Source organism: Carcharodon carcharias, chromosome 2 (genome assembly GCF_017639515.1).
Source record: "Carcharodon carcharias isolate sCarCar2 chromosome 2, sCarCar2.pri, whole genome shotgun sequence".
Taxonomy (NCBI): Eukaryota; Metazoa; Chordata; class Chondrichthyes; order Lamniformes; family Lamnidae; genus Carcharodon; species Carcharodon carcharias.
This window is the reverse complement of record NC_054468.1, coordinates 104,407,576-104,423,700: the sequence shown is the minus strand read 5'-3', so window position 1 is coordinate 104,423,700 and position 16,125 is coordinate 104,407,576. Positions and strand designations below refer to the sequence as shown.

Here is a 16,125-nt window from a genome sequence, read left to right as displayed (position 1 = left end):
GACGACGGGACAGTCACTGCCACCTGTAAAATCCTGCCTTAAGGTTTCTCGTATGAGACCAGACTCCCCCACTGACAAGAATTCAAAAGGTTAAGATTTTCGCCAATGATTTAGAAACCCTTCAACTGTTTATTTAGAAACTGGTAAAATGTTAGCACTAAAGTTTCCTCTGTTGCCTTTTGAAATCTTTTCCTCATCAAAGGAAGCCAGTGTCCAGTGGCATACCACAGGGATCTCACTTATTCGGATATAACTTGTATTATGGTGCCGACAGGCAAGACAAGCCGAGCCTTGCCGATACGTAATGCATGCTTCAACAACCCAGGTCTGGCAACTGTTTGCTACATGTGCTTTTGAATTTCTCAATGTGAGGGCAAGCACCCCGGAGATAACATTGTCTGGGAGAGCGAAGCTTTGTTATTGGTATACAGGGCAGCCTTTTTGAAATGATTGGAGATGCTCAGTCATGACATAGATGACTATGTGGGGGGTAGGATTAGTAAGTTTGCGGATGACACAAAGATTGGCTGGGTGGTTAACAGTGAGGTTGAGTATCTTGGGCTACAGGAAGATATCGACGGGATGGTCAAATGGGCAGATAAGTGGCAGATGGAATTTAACCCTGAAAAGTGTGAGGTGATACACTTTGGAAGGAGTACTTTGACAGAGAAGTATTCAATGAATGGCATGGTACTAGGAAGTTCTGAGGAACAAAGGAACCTTGGCATGTGTGTCCATAGATCTCTGAAGGCGGAGGGGCATGTTAGTGGGGTGGTGAAAAAGGCATTTGGGACACTTGCCTTTATCAATTGAGGCATAGATTATAAAAGTAGGGATGTCATGTTGGAATTGTATTGAACCTTGGTGAGGCCACAGCTGGAGTACTGTGTGCAGTTCTGGTCGCCATATTATAGGAAGGATGTGATTGCACTGGTGGGGGTGCAGAGGAGATTCACCAGGATGTTGCCTGGCTGGGATGAAACATTCAAGTTATGAAGAGAGGTTGGATAGACTTGGGTTGTTTTCGTTGGAACAGAGAAGACTGAGGGGCGACCTGATCGAGGTGTACAAGATTATGAGGGGCATGGACAGGGCGGATAGGGAACAGCTGTTCCCCTTAGTTGAAGGGTCAGTCACAAGGGGGCATAAGTTCAAGGTGAGGGGCAGGAGGTTTAGGGGGGATGTGAGGAAAATCATTTTTATCCAGAGCGTGATGACGGTCTAGAATGCACGGCCTGAGAGGGTGGTGGAGGCATGTTGCCTCACATCCTTTATAAAGTACCTGGATGAGCACTTGGCACGTCATAACATTCACGGCTATGGGCCAAGTGCTGGTAAATGGGATTAGGTAGGTAGGTCAGCTGTTTTTCATGTGTCGGTGCAGATTCAATGGGCCGAAGGGCCTCTTCTGCACTGTGATTCTGTGAAATATTCAAGCTTGTTTAGTACCACTATCTGTAAAGTAAATGACTGCCTTTCGATCCTTAATGAACAGAGGACACTTGTAAGACAAGGGGGAAGTAATTAAGTAGATTTGGAAAGGTGAACAACAGTAAATCTATGACATCCAAAAGGTATAAAAGCAACATCAAAGGAATCCTCAGGGTTAAAGGCAATATAGACAACCTAAAGTTAACTGAATTATGAAAATAGTATTTAGGGTTTTCTCATATACAGTGAAAGCTGAAGTGTGAACAACAGACAAATATTTGGGACTGAGCAGAGAGGATGGATCCTGAGGGTAGGAAGATGCTGAAGAATATGCACAAGCTTGTGAATTTGGTTTGAACAAATACTGCTTTCCTAAAAAATGAATAAATGCCCATCTCCTGCTAACATACACAAAGCAGCACCGATATTCATATAACTGCTCTCAGCATCTCACTTATTCGGATTTAACTTGTGTTATGGTGCCAACAGGCAAGACAAGCTGAGCCTTGCCCATACGTAATGCATGCTTCAACAACCCGGGTCTGGAAACTGTTTGCTACATGTGCTTTTGAATTTCTCAATGTGAGGGCAAGCTCCCAGGAGATAACATTGTCTGGGAGAGCGAAGCTTTGTTATTGGTATACAGGGCAGCCTTTTTGAAATGATTGGAGATGCAGCTGAGACATGAGTTGGTCTCGCATATATAGTGTTCCTTAATCATCAGCAGCAAATTTTGGACTATTCCAGCTGCCATCTTGTGTGGAGCACAACATTCTGAAGTCCGTGATCAAATTGAGAAACAATGTACATGTTTAGTACCACTATCTGTAAAGTAAATGACTGCCTTTCGATCCTTAATGAACAGAGGACACTTGTAAGACAAGGGGGAAGTAATTAAGTAGATTTGGAAAGGTGAACAACAGTAAATCTATGACATCCAAAAGGTATAAAAGCAACATCAAAGGAATCCTCAGGGTTAAAGGCAGTATAGACAACCTAAATAGTTGCCAACCTTGTAGAAAACTGAAGTTTCTAATTGTGACAAGTAAAGATAAGCTTTTAAAACAATTCACACTCTTCAACAACTTTCCTATCTATTTTTCTTCTTTATGGCTCAGTATAATTTGGTATTGACAGCCAAAGTATTTTATCATGCATACTAAGTTCAGCTGAAGGGCTACTGAAAAATCCTCATGAAAATCAACTTAAAAGCAATCCAGAGCGGAAACACAGCTGTTTTTAGATTAGAAAGTTCCTGCTAGAACAAATATTCATCCTTAATATGGACTATGGAGGTCTCTATTGAATACAGGCCACAATTTTACTGTTTTATAACATGTCAGGTTGCATTTCTCTCAGACAGCCAAGGAAAAGGGTATATGATTGAAAAGCTGTGAATGAATACACCACATTGGACAATTCTTTGTCTGTGTTCAGTTCGATGTTCTGATCTAGGGTAGTGCTGACACAATACAATTCCATCCTGGTTAGGAAGTGGCATGGAGGGATGGGGTTGGAATCCACCAGCATTTTCTCTCCGGATCACTGTCCAGTGACATCCTTTGAAGCTGTGCATATGTCGATGCTGAGTGAAAACAAAGACACTGAGTGAAAGCAATTGGTAAAATTGTTGCCTTGCTCATTTGCCCAGACTCTCTTGCATAGTTTGGCTTCTTGTTAAATCAAACTGACTATTGGTATGTAACTTATAACTATAGGATAAAGCATAAATATTTTCACCAACAAAGGTAACATCTTCACTAAGTGTGAGCAGTTAAGTAGAGATGGAGGTGAAATATGGTGACTCTTGATATCAACTTGTTTTATTAAAAAATCATTTTTACAGGTTAAGTATTTTGAATTGCTGGGTGTGCATTGGCTAACCCTATCAATTGTTTAATTTAATGAGCCACCCATTTGAACTCAGAACGTGAAGAGCCCCTGACAGATAATTAACAGTCCCAATTTTAATATTTAAAACTATCTTAGCCTATTTTCTTGATGCCTCTGAGCTTATAGCGCAAAGCTAACTGAGTTTCACACTGAAGTCTTTGCTCTCAGCGCCTCTGAGTTCCAGCTGATTATGGGAAATAGCAGTGGAAAGAGATTTAGTTGATAAATGCAACAGTCTGAAAGAGTTGATCAAAAAGGAGCCAGTTGAAAGAACTGTGAGGTCAAACAGTTACGGGAATTACACAATAAATGGGACTATACTAAGAGAGGTAGATAAAGTGAGAGATCTTGGCAACAAGTACACAGGTCCCTGAGGGCAGCAGTTCAAGTGGACAAGGTTGTAAGGAAGGCATATGGAATGCTGTCCTTCATTGGCGTAGAATATAAAAGTAAGGATATAATGTTGGAATTATATAAAACACTGGTGAGGCCACAACTGGAGTATTGTGTGCAGTTCTGGCCACCACATTACAGGAAGGACATTAATAGCTCTGGAGAGAGTGCAGAGGAGGTTTACAAGAATGTTGCCAGGGTTAGAAAAGTGTAGCTACGAGGAGAGATTGGATAGGTTGGGGTTGTTTCCCTTAGAACAAAGAAGGCTGAGAGTTAACTTGATTGAGGTGTACAAAATTATAAGGGGAGTAGATAGAGTGGACTGTCACAGTGAAGGCTGTCAGCTGTTCTTTAGAGCATGCACACTGACCTGCCCTCCTGCTTGCTGAGTCCATCAGTCATCCCTGATTGGACAGCAATCCCTTGGTGGAGAATTCTAGAATTGGGCACATCGATTCAAGGTAAGTGGCAGAAGGTGTAGGGGGGACATGAGGAAGAACTTTTTTACGCAGAGGGTAGTGGATGTCTGGAATTCGCTGCCCTTGGTGGTAGAGGCAGAAACTCTAAACTCTTTTAAAAAGTACCTGGATCTGCACCTTAAGTGCTGTAAGCTGCAGGGCTATGGGCCGGGTGCAGGAAGGTGGGATTAGAAAGGGCACTTGGGTGTCCTCGGGCTGGCATGGACAAGATGGGCCAAATGGCCTCCTCCTGTGCTGTAACTTCTCTATGGTTCTAAAACTGTATATAAAGAAGATCCGCTGCAAAAGAATGTTATGAGAAGGGAAACAAAGAAAGCAAACAATGTTTGAGTCTTAACTATTAGCAGTATGCTGGTTCATTTAAATTCACTGCTGTTTCTCTTGGGGCTACCAGTGATTCTCCATCCTGTTATACATTCTGAGAAGATCATCATTATTGCCAGCTTGTGCTCTCTAACATTTTCTCAAGAGTTTTGATTCATTAGGAGATCAGTTTAATTTATAAGCCTTTTTGTTTTTTTTCTTCTGTTTGAGACTTCTGCTCCTTAATATCAACTATTTATTCCTCCTCTAGGTACTTTCAGCTGTAAAGTTACTGAATTCAAAAACGGCAGGGAATCTCTAGATTCCAGCTAGGTAGTAAAGTTACAATTATAGTTCATTGCCTGTCTGGAATTCCCCTCTTTTTATGGAAACTATGCACAATTGACAATTGTTTCATATAGATAACCTCAAAGCATTTGGAATTTCTCCAAAATATTACGTTTCATTCTGCAACTCATTGCAAGTGCATTTTTGTAGAATATCCCACTAAATGAATTGGATATAATTTACCTTCAAATAGTGTGTGAAATCCGAGGACTTGAGTTTTTCCACCTTTTTTTTTCATGGACATCAGGACTATTCTTGGCAAAAACAGAATTACCTGGAAAAACTCAGCAGGTCTGGCAGCATCGGCGGAGAAGAACAAAGTTGACGTTTCGAGTCCTCATGACCCTTCAACAGAACTAAGTAAAAATAGGAGAGGGGTGAAATATAACAATATTGTTTTTTGTTTTTTATTTTTAGGACTATTCTTGAGTTGTAAACCTGATCACTATAGCAGCGAGACTGCCAGTCCAATCCAAACCTGAGACTGCCAATCCAAACCTGATCACTATAGCAGCGAGACTGCCAATCCAATCCAAACCTGATCACTATAGCAGCGAGACTGCCAATCCAATCTTCTGAGAGGCATCCAATTAAGAACCTGCCTCCGGGATTTCCGTCCAATCAGGGATGACCGATGGACTCAGCAGGCAGGAGGGCAGGTCAGTGTGCATGATCTAAAGAACAGCTGGCAGCCTTCACTGTGACAGCATTGAGAGTGCTGCTGAAGTGAATGGCGCAAAAGGGGCTGAGCTCAATGGACATGAGAGAAGGCTGAGGAGCCAGCAGCTGTTTTGCGCCCAAGCACTGTCTATGAGCGCAGCCCCTAGGACCTACTCTTTCACTGGTGAGCCTATGACCTCATGCTACTTTCATGCCACCCCAGCCTCCCACTGTTCCCTCACCTCCTATGAGTTGATGAGCTGGAGACACTATGGCAGGCCGGGATTCACCACCGGAAAAATACCATTTTTCTGGCAAATGGCTACCAGTTGATTCAATTCCTGCTGGGTGCTGGCCACACCAAATATATGCATTCATGGGGAGTGATAGCGTAGCGTTAATGTTACTGGACCGGTAATCCAGAGACAAAAACAGAATTACCTGGAAAAACTCAGCAGGTCTGGAGACCCAGGCTAATGCTATGGGGGAGATGGGTTCAAATCCCACCATAGCAGCTGGTGGAATTTAAATTCTGAAATTAAAAGCCTAGATAGTGACACCTATACCCCCATGAATGAATAAATTAAAAAAACACACAAGCTGTCTCCAGGAAAGGCAGGAGGAGACTGGAACACATTGGCATTCCAGTCCAACGTTTTTTTCTCATTTTCCTGGCCCTCCACCACCTCCAACAGCCTGAGAAACTTTCCCTCTCAATTCTATTTAACATGTATAACTTCAATGGTCCAAAGATTGAGTTAATTCAGAGTATTGCAAATTAATATTATTTCTCTCAGAAGGTTGACTAAAATTTCATACTACCCTTACACAAAGAGCATATGTTGAAAATAGACAAACAATCTGGAGGATTTGCTTTTTTTTTAAGCTGTTTACTATTTTAGAGGAAATCTTTATATACATTTTTCAACCACTGATGCAAGTAAGTTGAGAAAACTCGAGGTGTAACTTATGTTTGTTGCAAACGATATATTTTCGTGGATTCCTCCATGCCTAATAGGCTTAATGATAAATATCAAAAACAGAATTACCTGGAAAAACTCAGCAGGTCTGGCAGCAACGGCGGAGAAGAAAAGAGTTGACGTTTCGAGTCCTCATGACCCTTCGACAGAACTTGAGTTCGAGTCCAAGAAAGAGTTGAAATATAAGCTGGTGTAAGGTGTGTGGGGGAGGCGGAGAGAGAGAGAGAAGTGAAGGGAGTTGGTGTGGTTGTAGGGACAAACAAGCAGTGATAGAAGCAGATCATCAAAAGATGTCACCAACAATAGAACAAAAGAACACATAGGTGTTAAAGTTGGTGATATTATCTAAACGAATGTGCTAATTAAGAATGGATGGTAGGGTACTCAAGGTATAGCTCTAGTGGGGATGGGGAGAGCATAAAAGATTTAAAAATATTTAAAAATAATGGAAATAGGTGGGAAAAGAAAAATCTATATAATTTATTGGAAAAAAAACAAAAGGAAGGGGGAAACAGAAAGGGGGTGGGGATGGGGGAGGGAGGTCAAGACCTAAAGTTGTTGAATTCAATATTCAGTCCGGAAGGCTGTAAAGTGCCTAGTCGGAAGATGAGGTGTTGTTCCTCCAGTTTGCGTTGGGCTTCACTGGAACAATGCAGCAAGCCAAGGACAGACATGTGGGCAAGAGAGCAGGGTGGAGTGTTAAAATGGCAAGCGACAGGGAGGTTTGGGTCATTCTTGCGGACAGACCGCAGGTGTTCTGCAAAGCGGTCGCCCAGTTTACGTTTGGTCTCTCCAATGTAGAGGAGACCACATTGGGAGCAACGAATGCAGTAGACTAAGTTGGGGGAAATGCAAGTGAAATGCTGCTTCACTTGAAAGGAGTGTTTGGGCCCTTGGACGGTGAGGAAGTGAAGGGGCAGGTGTTGCATCTTTTGCGTGGGCATGGGGTGGTGCCATAGGAGGGGGTTGAGGAGTAGGGGGTGATGGAGGAGCGGACCAGGGTGTCCCGGAGGGAGCGATCCCTACGGAATGTCGATAGGGGGGGGTGAAGGGAAGATGTGTTTGGTGGTGGCATCATGCTGGAGTTGACGGAAATGGCGGAGGATGATCCTTTGAATGCGGAGGCTGGTGGGGTGATAAGTGAGGACAAGGGGACCCTATCATGTTTCTGGGAGGGAGGAGAAGGTGTGAGGGCGGATTTAATGATAAATATGCTTGTTCTGATAGTATTGCTCATGTACTTAGTTTTTCAATAACCCAGGGTCAAGTTTCTGCTGTTAACATCAATAGAATCCGGACAGAATCAGCTGAACCGGCACAAAAGGTCTGGGAATTTTAAACGTAGAAATTAGTTATTTTCAAAACTGCTTATGTTCATGTTTTCCACCATCTTTTCTGCATGGTCAAGATTCAGTTCACCCACATCAAACCCAACCACTAAACTGGCCTCACTCCCAAATGAAGATCACACTGCTGTGCTGATCACATTGGTTCATGAAGGCTCTTCAAATTGTGCTAATTTCCTCAGGCACACAAACACTACTAGGCATGTTTTCAAAGTCTCATATCAAAGAATATTTGATTCACAGAGAATTGGCTACTACACTCTAATGAAACTATCAGCTGGCTTTGAAAGTCATTTTTGATGATTTTAAATGAGATTACTCACGTGGAGGACTGGATGCTGTTATTAAAGGTGCTTATATTTGGTCATAAGCCCATTTTCAGATGTATTAATAAAAACTACACCAGGTTACTCCTCTTAAGTACATCAAGGAATACTTTATAATGGAAAGAAAAAAAGTAACAATTACGTTCTATTAACACTGTCCAGTTGTGCTAGTATGTGAAAGATTTTGCATTTGCAATTCAATTTCATATGAAACTTTGAGCTGAACATAACTGAATGTGATTTCAGGTGCATTTTGGTAATTTATTGTGCCAAAGCAGAAACTATAGCCCTCAGTGTTTTTTAAAATTAATTTGCTGCTTCAAATCTACATTAATTCACCAATTTTGTGCAATTTTTCAGGTTCTCTTAACGGAAGTCAAAGCACTGAAATGCCCATAGCTGTGGGAATGGACCCTGCAGATAGGCTTCCCCACCACTGCCACGTGCCACAAAAAACCAAGTCTCTGGGAAACGTCGCCACTCTGCCAGTTCACTAAGCAAATCTTCAAACTGAAAAACTTTATGTAGACTGAGGCTTGCTTTCCAGCCTCTTCATTTTTCTACTGATATTCTGTCCATAAAATTCACTTCAGATGGGATTTGAACACTCCTTCTTTCTTTGATATATAGTTAAGTTTCAGAAGCAAGGTACAGAGAAGGAATGGTGTAAACCTGATTGGCATTAGAAGGTTCCCACACTTGGCTAACCTATTTAAAGTGTAGATGTCAGCATTGTGGAGCAGGTAAGAGAAGTTGTTATGGTGTAAGAACAACATAACAATACCTCCAGCCGTCTTGGAATAGGTGCATGATGTCACGTCCATGCCATAATAACAGTAACTATGGCATGTAATATCACTTACAGTATGAAGTCATTGCTGGCTGTGTAGAGAGACCACACAATAATGACCACACTCAGAGACCGTTGCACACTGGTATTATGTTTAGTGCAATTCTGAGACACTGAAAATGGACTCGGTGTACACCTCTGTGATTGTTGGATCGAGTTATCATGATATATCAGGCACTCTAAATCTTGAGGTAAAACCACTGCCTTTCAATGCTTTCAATTGATATTATGCCATGTAGGGGAAGGGAGGCCCATTCTTCATTAGCTGAAATGTACATGAGCACTATCCAAGAGTCTTAACGAGGATTTTTAAAAACCATAAGTGAAATGATCATATAAACGTTCAGCTGTCATTCCTGTTATGAAAATTGTGTCTGTGTATAAGGATGTTTTTGGTGGCCTCTATTTTGGCTTATCCAATTTTCCTGCCTTCCAGCCACCAACTGGCTCCTTTCTCATACTCCTGCTCCTTAATTGACTAAAATATGACTCTTGTAATGCTCAAGTGTTGGATGGTTAAAGTTTAGTAACTTAATTAGAATAGAATTTAGTAAAAACTCTGATGCTGTTGCAGATTTGTGGGTTAAGTAAAGCTCCAGAACGAGTGGAGCAACCACTGGGGCCATTCACCCACACATCACATTGTCTCTCTGCATTTGAATATTTGCATCATGTTTGAGTGACTACGTACAGGGTAAGCAAAGAGAAAAAGCTTTTTAAATTATCTTTTTATCCTGTTCCTTGTAAGACAGGCTCATGATTAAAATCAAAGAAATAACGTTCAGATTTCCACGTAAGGCAAGCTTTGCCCTTTTAATATTTACGTTGATCTTAAATTGTTTTGCTCTTACAAATTATAAGCACAAGAATGCCAGGGGGATGATACAAAACAAGAATCTGAGCTAAGTTGGAGATGAAACCATATCATGCTTAACTTATTTAATATACTTATATGGTGTATTACTGTACAGAGATGGTTTATCTGCAGTTCTGACCAGTTTCAATCTGGAACTGTAATTGGGTGTCTCGTGCACAAGCCATATCTAATTATAAACCATATACATTATTAAACAGTGAAACATGAGAGTTAAAATTCTAGCTGTTCCAATCTTTCACCACAGTGTTTTTGCCTTGTTTGAATTGTAAACACCCCCAGATATTTAGTTGTCGCTGCAGAAAGGAATATGGCCACTGACAGTATAATACTTCTAAAGGTGCTGCATTATGGAATCCATCATTCAGTCATGGCCTGTTCTGAAAATTTTAAATAGGCAGCCGTCAGGTTATTTCGTACTTCCACCGCCCAACTGCACCTTTAGCCACAGTTCCAAAGCACTGAATTGTAGGACCAGTTTCCTACAGGTTTTCATCATTTCAAAGCATGAAGCCACAAAAGAACCTAGAGGCAAAACCACTGCACATGTAGATACTTAATTTAGAACTTTTCTACTGAAGAGTATTTGTCACTAATTGTGACTTGAAGATTGTGACAAATAGAACAGTAACTCCATTAACGTTTTGTATGTGTGTGCTCTTGCAGCTCATTTCATTTTATATCATACTCCTGAAAACCTTTCAGTCTTCCTGTATGCTTCAGTCAACAATTGACATATGGGTTATCTGGACTATTTATTGCTGAAATTATGTCTTGTTGAGTACCCTAAGCAGAAGAAATGTAAGAATTTGATCTTCCAAGTTCTGTTGATGCCTGCTAATGGGATTTTTTTTTACAGTGAGAACTTTATGAATTAATGTTACTTATGTGTTCATCTTTGAATTATATGACAGTACTGTTTCTGTTGCACTTGTTCTTCATGTACCAGTCAAGTGAATGTGCTCTTTGGTTGTCAGATGTATAATGCTTTATTTTTTATTATATATGTAAATATGGAGTAATATTTGATAAGCAAAATATAAAAAAGAGCCTTTGTAAGTTATGGTTCAACTCTTCCATCTTGCTGTTGGCTTTAGTCAATGATTGTGCTTATTTAAAAATACAGTCAGAGCCTCAGGTGATCTGCACTGAGTGTATGGAGCATAAAATTTGAGATGCAGTCTTGTAGTGATACAGTAATTTTTGTTTGACGTGACATCCTTGCTTACCATGTTACAGCTAAAAATTGTACCTTTCTATAAAGCATCATTTCTAAATAATTAATTAGTTGTCAGCTAACTTTTGTTTTATCTGTTTTAAAAAAAATCTTTCAATAAGAACGTTCTTTGCAGCTTTCTAAGAATGTTTTCTTTAGAAATGTGTAGCTTTCTAATGAATATTGTAAAACAGAATTAAAACGCACTCACAGCCTTTAGACATTTCCTAATACACAGTGTTCAGCTTGAACTTGAAAAATACCACGTGCTTCCTGCTTATTTTGATGACTGAAATCCTCAGTAACTAAAGGGTTTAAAAGTTGTAGTTAAAGACCAACTATATTTGAATGTGTGTGTTCTGATTTGAATTATTCCTCAAATGCTTAATTTATGCCCAAATATGTTGATCTGTTTTTGTATATATTATTAGCCTCATAAGTGGCTCAGAATCAATGGAATTATGGGAATTCTAGTCTAGATATGTTAATTCATTAGGAAAAATAAGATTTCACAAAAATTCTAGCTTTCTGCTTTTTAGTTCACTTTGGATCAGAAGTTCTAATAGAATTTATTCCACTGCTGATGATGTCTTCCATTCAGTGAGCAAACCTGCCCTTTTCTGAATTTTCTTGCATGTGTCGATCACTATAAACTGTATATAAACATTAATCCCTTGGTTAAAATTACGGTTTTAACTGAGTGCAATATGATACAGCATTATATAAATTCTAACTAGTTTAATGTGGTGACATACAAAAGCAATAGAAAGTAGAAGACTGTTGTGCCTTTGTTGTTATGCTTAAATAACTTCAAAGTACTTAAGTGTTCAACAGATACTTTCTAACTCTTATTAATGTATAGGTAAATATTGCCTAAAGTTTTCTTATCACACTGGGCTTTTTTTAAAATACGTCAGTTGCCAAAGAGCTCTTAAATTGCTGAAAAATGCACCTAGTCGCTCCTATAAACCCACAACACAGTAATTTTGCAGTGATGTGTGATGCTGGTAACTAACTCTATAGCCATTTACATTTGTTGCTTTATACCAAAGGAAACATATCCCAGGAAAGGTTGTCAAGTAATGCCATTTTAGAATTTAACTTAACACACTTTCTGAATAAATTTAAAACAATACTCAATTTGTAGAACTGGATTAAATATCTTAGAGTTCTTGTGAAGCAGAAGTGGCACTGTTTTTGTAGAGACACTGGTCTTTTGACATTTCATTTTTGAGTTTCTACCAAATAAGCTTGCAGTTTTATTTTTTGGGCATGGGGAGGGTCAATCGAGCAATTAATCACAAACAACCCCGATGCTGGTCTAACTCTAAAGCAGCACCTACAGCAATGGATTACTCGACTAAAAGTGGATGTTGGCTGGCATTGCTTTATGTCATAAGCTATAATCAGGGCAACAACTTTATACCAGAGAAACATACCCCAGGAAAGGTTTCAAATAATACCATTTTAGTGTTTAATTTAAAATATGTTCCTAGTAAATTTAAAACAATGCTAAAATTGTGTAGGTTTAATCTTCAAATGTCCCTGAACTTTGTCAAATGTTTATGTTCAAACTGAAAAACAATTAGTAGTTTTGAATATTTTTTCATGACTTGTTGGCTAAAGGTAAGTAGTGCTGTTTTTTGTAATGCACCTTTGTGTTTTCTAAATATTATGCAGAAGAGCTGGAAAATTAGACATGCAGTTTGTATTTCAGTATCTACGTATTTAGATTCTCCAGGTTAACCCAGTTTGTAGACATCACACATTGTGGCTTGTGGGAATATTAGAGTACATTTGAAAAGCTTTCTTTCGTTTTCAACACATTTCTGGCACAAATCTAAATCATTTATGAACAAAATTTTGTTTATTTATCTTGTATTCCTATTTGTCTTTTCTCATTGCTCCCTCTCCTCAATTCCTCCTTAATCCCGTTTCCCTGTTGCTCATGCTACCAAATTTGGAGAAAGTAATGTTCTTGCAAAATTCTGGTTACCAGTCTTCAACCACCAGTGAAATGTCTAAAAGTAATAAAAAACTGGTTTTAAAATTTAGGCTCCTGTAATTGGTCCCACAATCAATTATTGACTATATGTCTGAAGCATCTTAGCCAAGGCTTTAGAAAAGCCCAACACAAGTATTGTAATCACTTTTGCTTCTTCAGACACCTCCTTGCCATATATTATTTGGCCAGCCTCTAATGAAGGACCCTATACACCTGATATAATTATTTTTGATGCATCATTTTGCTGAGTTCCATCCTCATTATTGCACCATTCTTATGACAAGTCATACTAATTTAATTGTTCTTCAAGTGATTGTGTTTTCTTAAAGAAGAAAAAAATGTAATAAAATGCAGTCCTATCAACATGAACCACCTCTTCCAGGTGTGACCATGCTCGAGGATGTCAAACACCATCAGAAATGGTACATGGCACATCTAGCATTAGTATAGTGCAGAATAACTAAAGCATCAGATCTCACTCAAAATGGTGGGTAGGCAGTCTACTGGGTCAATGCTTTTGCATAGTCACCTGTCAAAAGCTTGCTGGGGATGACAGCACCACCTCTCTGGAATCACCTGACCCACCATCATTCCAGGAGCAGCTATTAATCCATCAGCATCATAAGCTACCAGCTAGCTCTGAACAGAAAACTTCTTTTAACATGTGCATTGTTCCTTGCACTGGTTTCACACACAAAGATTGTCACATTTCTTACACTGTGTTTTTGCAGAATGAACCTTCTGCTATTATTAACTGGCATGTTGTAAAGAGAAAGCAATACTATCTTTTTTCTCCCTTCACTCAAAGAAGCCTACTTGTGTATATAATATACAGTATCTTAAATGCTGTTTAATTCATTTAAGGATACAAAAATCTCTATATTTGTCTGAAATTTAGAGGTTGTACATGATTTTTTTTCATTAAATATATCCTGTGTAAAGATCACTAGATAATTGTAAATATATTCAAACTAATAAAAGTTGTGCAAATAACGATTATTGGTTCAAAGTATAGAAATACTGCTGTGCATCCAACCACAAAGCAAATTTAAATTAATTGTGTGTCTCATGAAGTTACCCTGCTGAACTTATCTTAAAGACCGTTTGAAGGAAACTAGTGCAGCGCTGAGGTATAATGATTACATTTTCAGAATTTTAGGAAGTTCCTTTTGAATTGCAACCAATGAAGAAAAACAAGCTGTATGTCTCTTGATATTCAAAATATAAATTGTGTCTATAAAAGGTGGTGTAGAAAATATTAGTTTAAAATCCAGCCACTTAATGTGCTACTACCTGCTGCCTCGGTGCAATAATTGGAAAGTGCGAATGGCAACTGAGCGAGGCCTTTCCGTCTGTGTTGTATTCAGCAGCAGCACCTCTTGTCTTGTTCTGTCTTGCTAAATCAGCACAAAGTGAATTAAGAGAAACAGCTGAATAACTGGAAAGAGAAATTATTTGGACACTAGCACACAAACACTTCGATGTTTGTTCAGAGTATCTTGAAAAGTTTACAAAAATTTTATCTTTCAAGTCTTTGTCATCAAATATGAATAAAATCAGCTAGTGTTGGTCTTTGATATTACATGAATAATTTATTTTAGAGGCTCTCTTTCTGTTGCTTAATCTGTAAAATATGGTTTATAAAAGGAGACGGCTTGAGAATGCTTATCTGTATTAATATGTCAAAAATATTTTAAGATGGAAGTTCAGGATGCCTGTGTTATGTGAATTGTTATGAAGAGAGATTTCATTAAAAATTATGATTTCAAACTAACTGCTTTTTGTTTGAATGTTATTTTTATTATCGCTGATGCAATGGTGCTAAAGTCCCACTACATTTAAAGAAGAAAATTTAAATCAAAATATTGAATGAATTATTAAAAGCTGTTTAGTGGGAGTAATGAACTGCTGAAAGTGAGTTTTAGTGGTGCTTTTTATCATGTGATGCCCACTTTCAAGCTATGATTGGTTAACTTTTTAAACAGTGGGAATTCATGAAACTGAGCCGGTTTTTTGTATTTTGTTACACATTTGACTGCAGGATGATATTCATTGATATTAAAAGTATATATTAGAATATAACCAAGGTCATGGGAGAGAAAAGGTCCATTTATGTCCTGCAGTGCTACTTGTTTGCTTTATTTGAAATTACATTCTGAGCTTTTATTTTCAATGCCATTTAATATTTTATGTACTTAGATGAAGTTACCCTGCCTCAATATCGCTGATATCTTCTTTCAGCATCATGCAGCAAACTGAATTATACTTTTTATGCTGGTTACATGTCTATATCTTCTATTGAAGTTTAAGACCCACAAGTTGAAGAGGCATAAACTTGAACAGATATGGCAAAAAAACAATTTAGCCATTCACTGCTAGATCTGGCTGGACCACATAAAGCACTATCGGGTTCTGCTTCCATCTGCTCACTCATCCAACATCATGATGGATTGCAAAGGTAACAGCTATCTTTTTTTTCTATACTGCAAGCCATCACCTTAAACTCCTCACCCCTGTCTCCTCCACTCTCACCTGCAATAAGTGAAAGGAGCTCATGTGCTTCTTTGTCACTAAGATTGAGACCATCTGATCAGCTGCCTCTGCTACATTCCTCCCTTCCCCTAGTCCACTTGGCCAAAATTCCTCAAGTTACACCCAGCCCTAGCCCTGAACCCACACTGTTCTCTGGTATCCCCAAGGATCTATCCTTGGCCCCTCCTATTTCTTTACATGTATGCTGACCCTAACCCTAACTCACTATCACTTTTCTCAACTCCTCCACCATCACTACATTACAAGACTACTTATCCATCATGCAGGAATTTCCTCCAATTAAATATTGGCATATTCAAAGGCATTGTCTTCGGTCCCCACTGCAAACTCCTGGAGACAGGTCTACATACAGGGAACTTGAGAGTAATTTACCATTTCAGTAAACAGTAAATAATTGTCTTGGGAATATTAAGGAAAAGAATATTCATATTCTAACTTTACTTTTAAAAAGCGCACTCTAAAATTCAC

At 39.0% G+C, this 16,125-nt stretch overlaps 1 protein-coding gene across 4 annotated transcripts in view; it reads left to right on the top strand.

The window, feature by feature from the left end:
• ralgapa2 (Ral GTPase activating protein catalytic subunit alpha 2) overlaps positions 1–14,878 on the top strand; it is a 554,472-nt gene extending 539,594 nt beyond the window's left edge. For 2 of the 4 annotated variants that reach the window (XR_005942422.1, XR_005942421.1), the window contains 2 exons: positions 5,265–5,506; positions 8,520–14,878. The gene's annotated coding sequence lies outside the window, so the exon portion shown is untranslated. The remainder of the gene's footprint in view (positions 1–5,264; positions 5,507–8,519) is intronic. The other 2 variants (XR_005942420.1, XM_041183014.1) reach the window with 1 other exon arrangement.
• Positions 14,879–16,125: the final 1,247 nt, after the last annotated feature.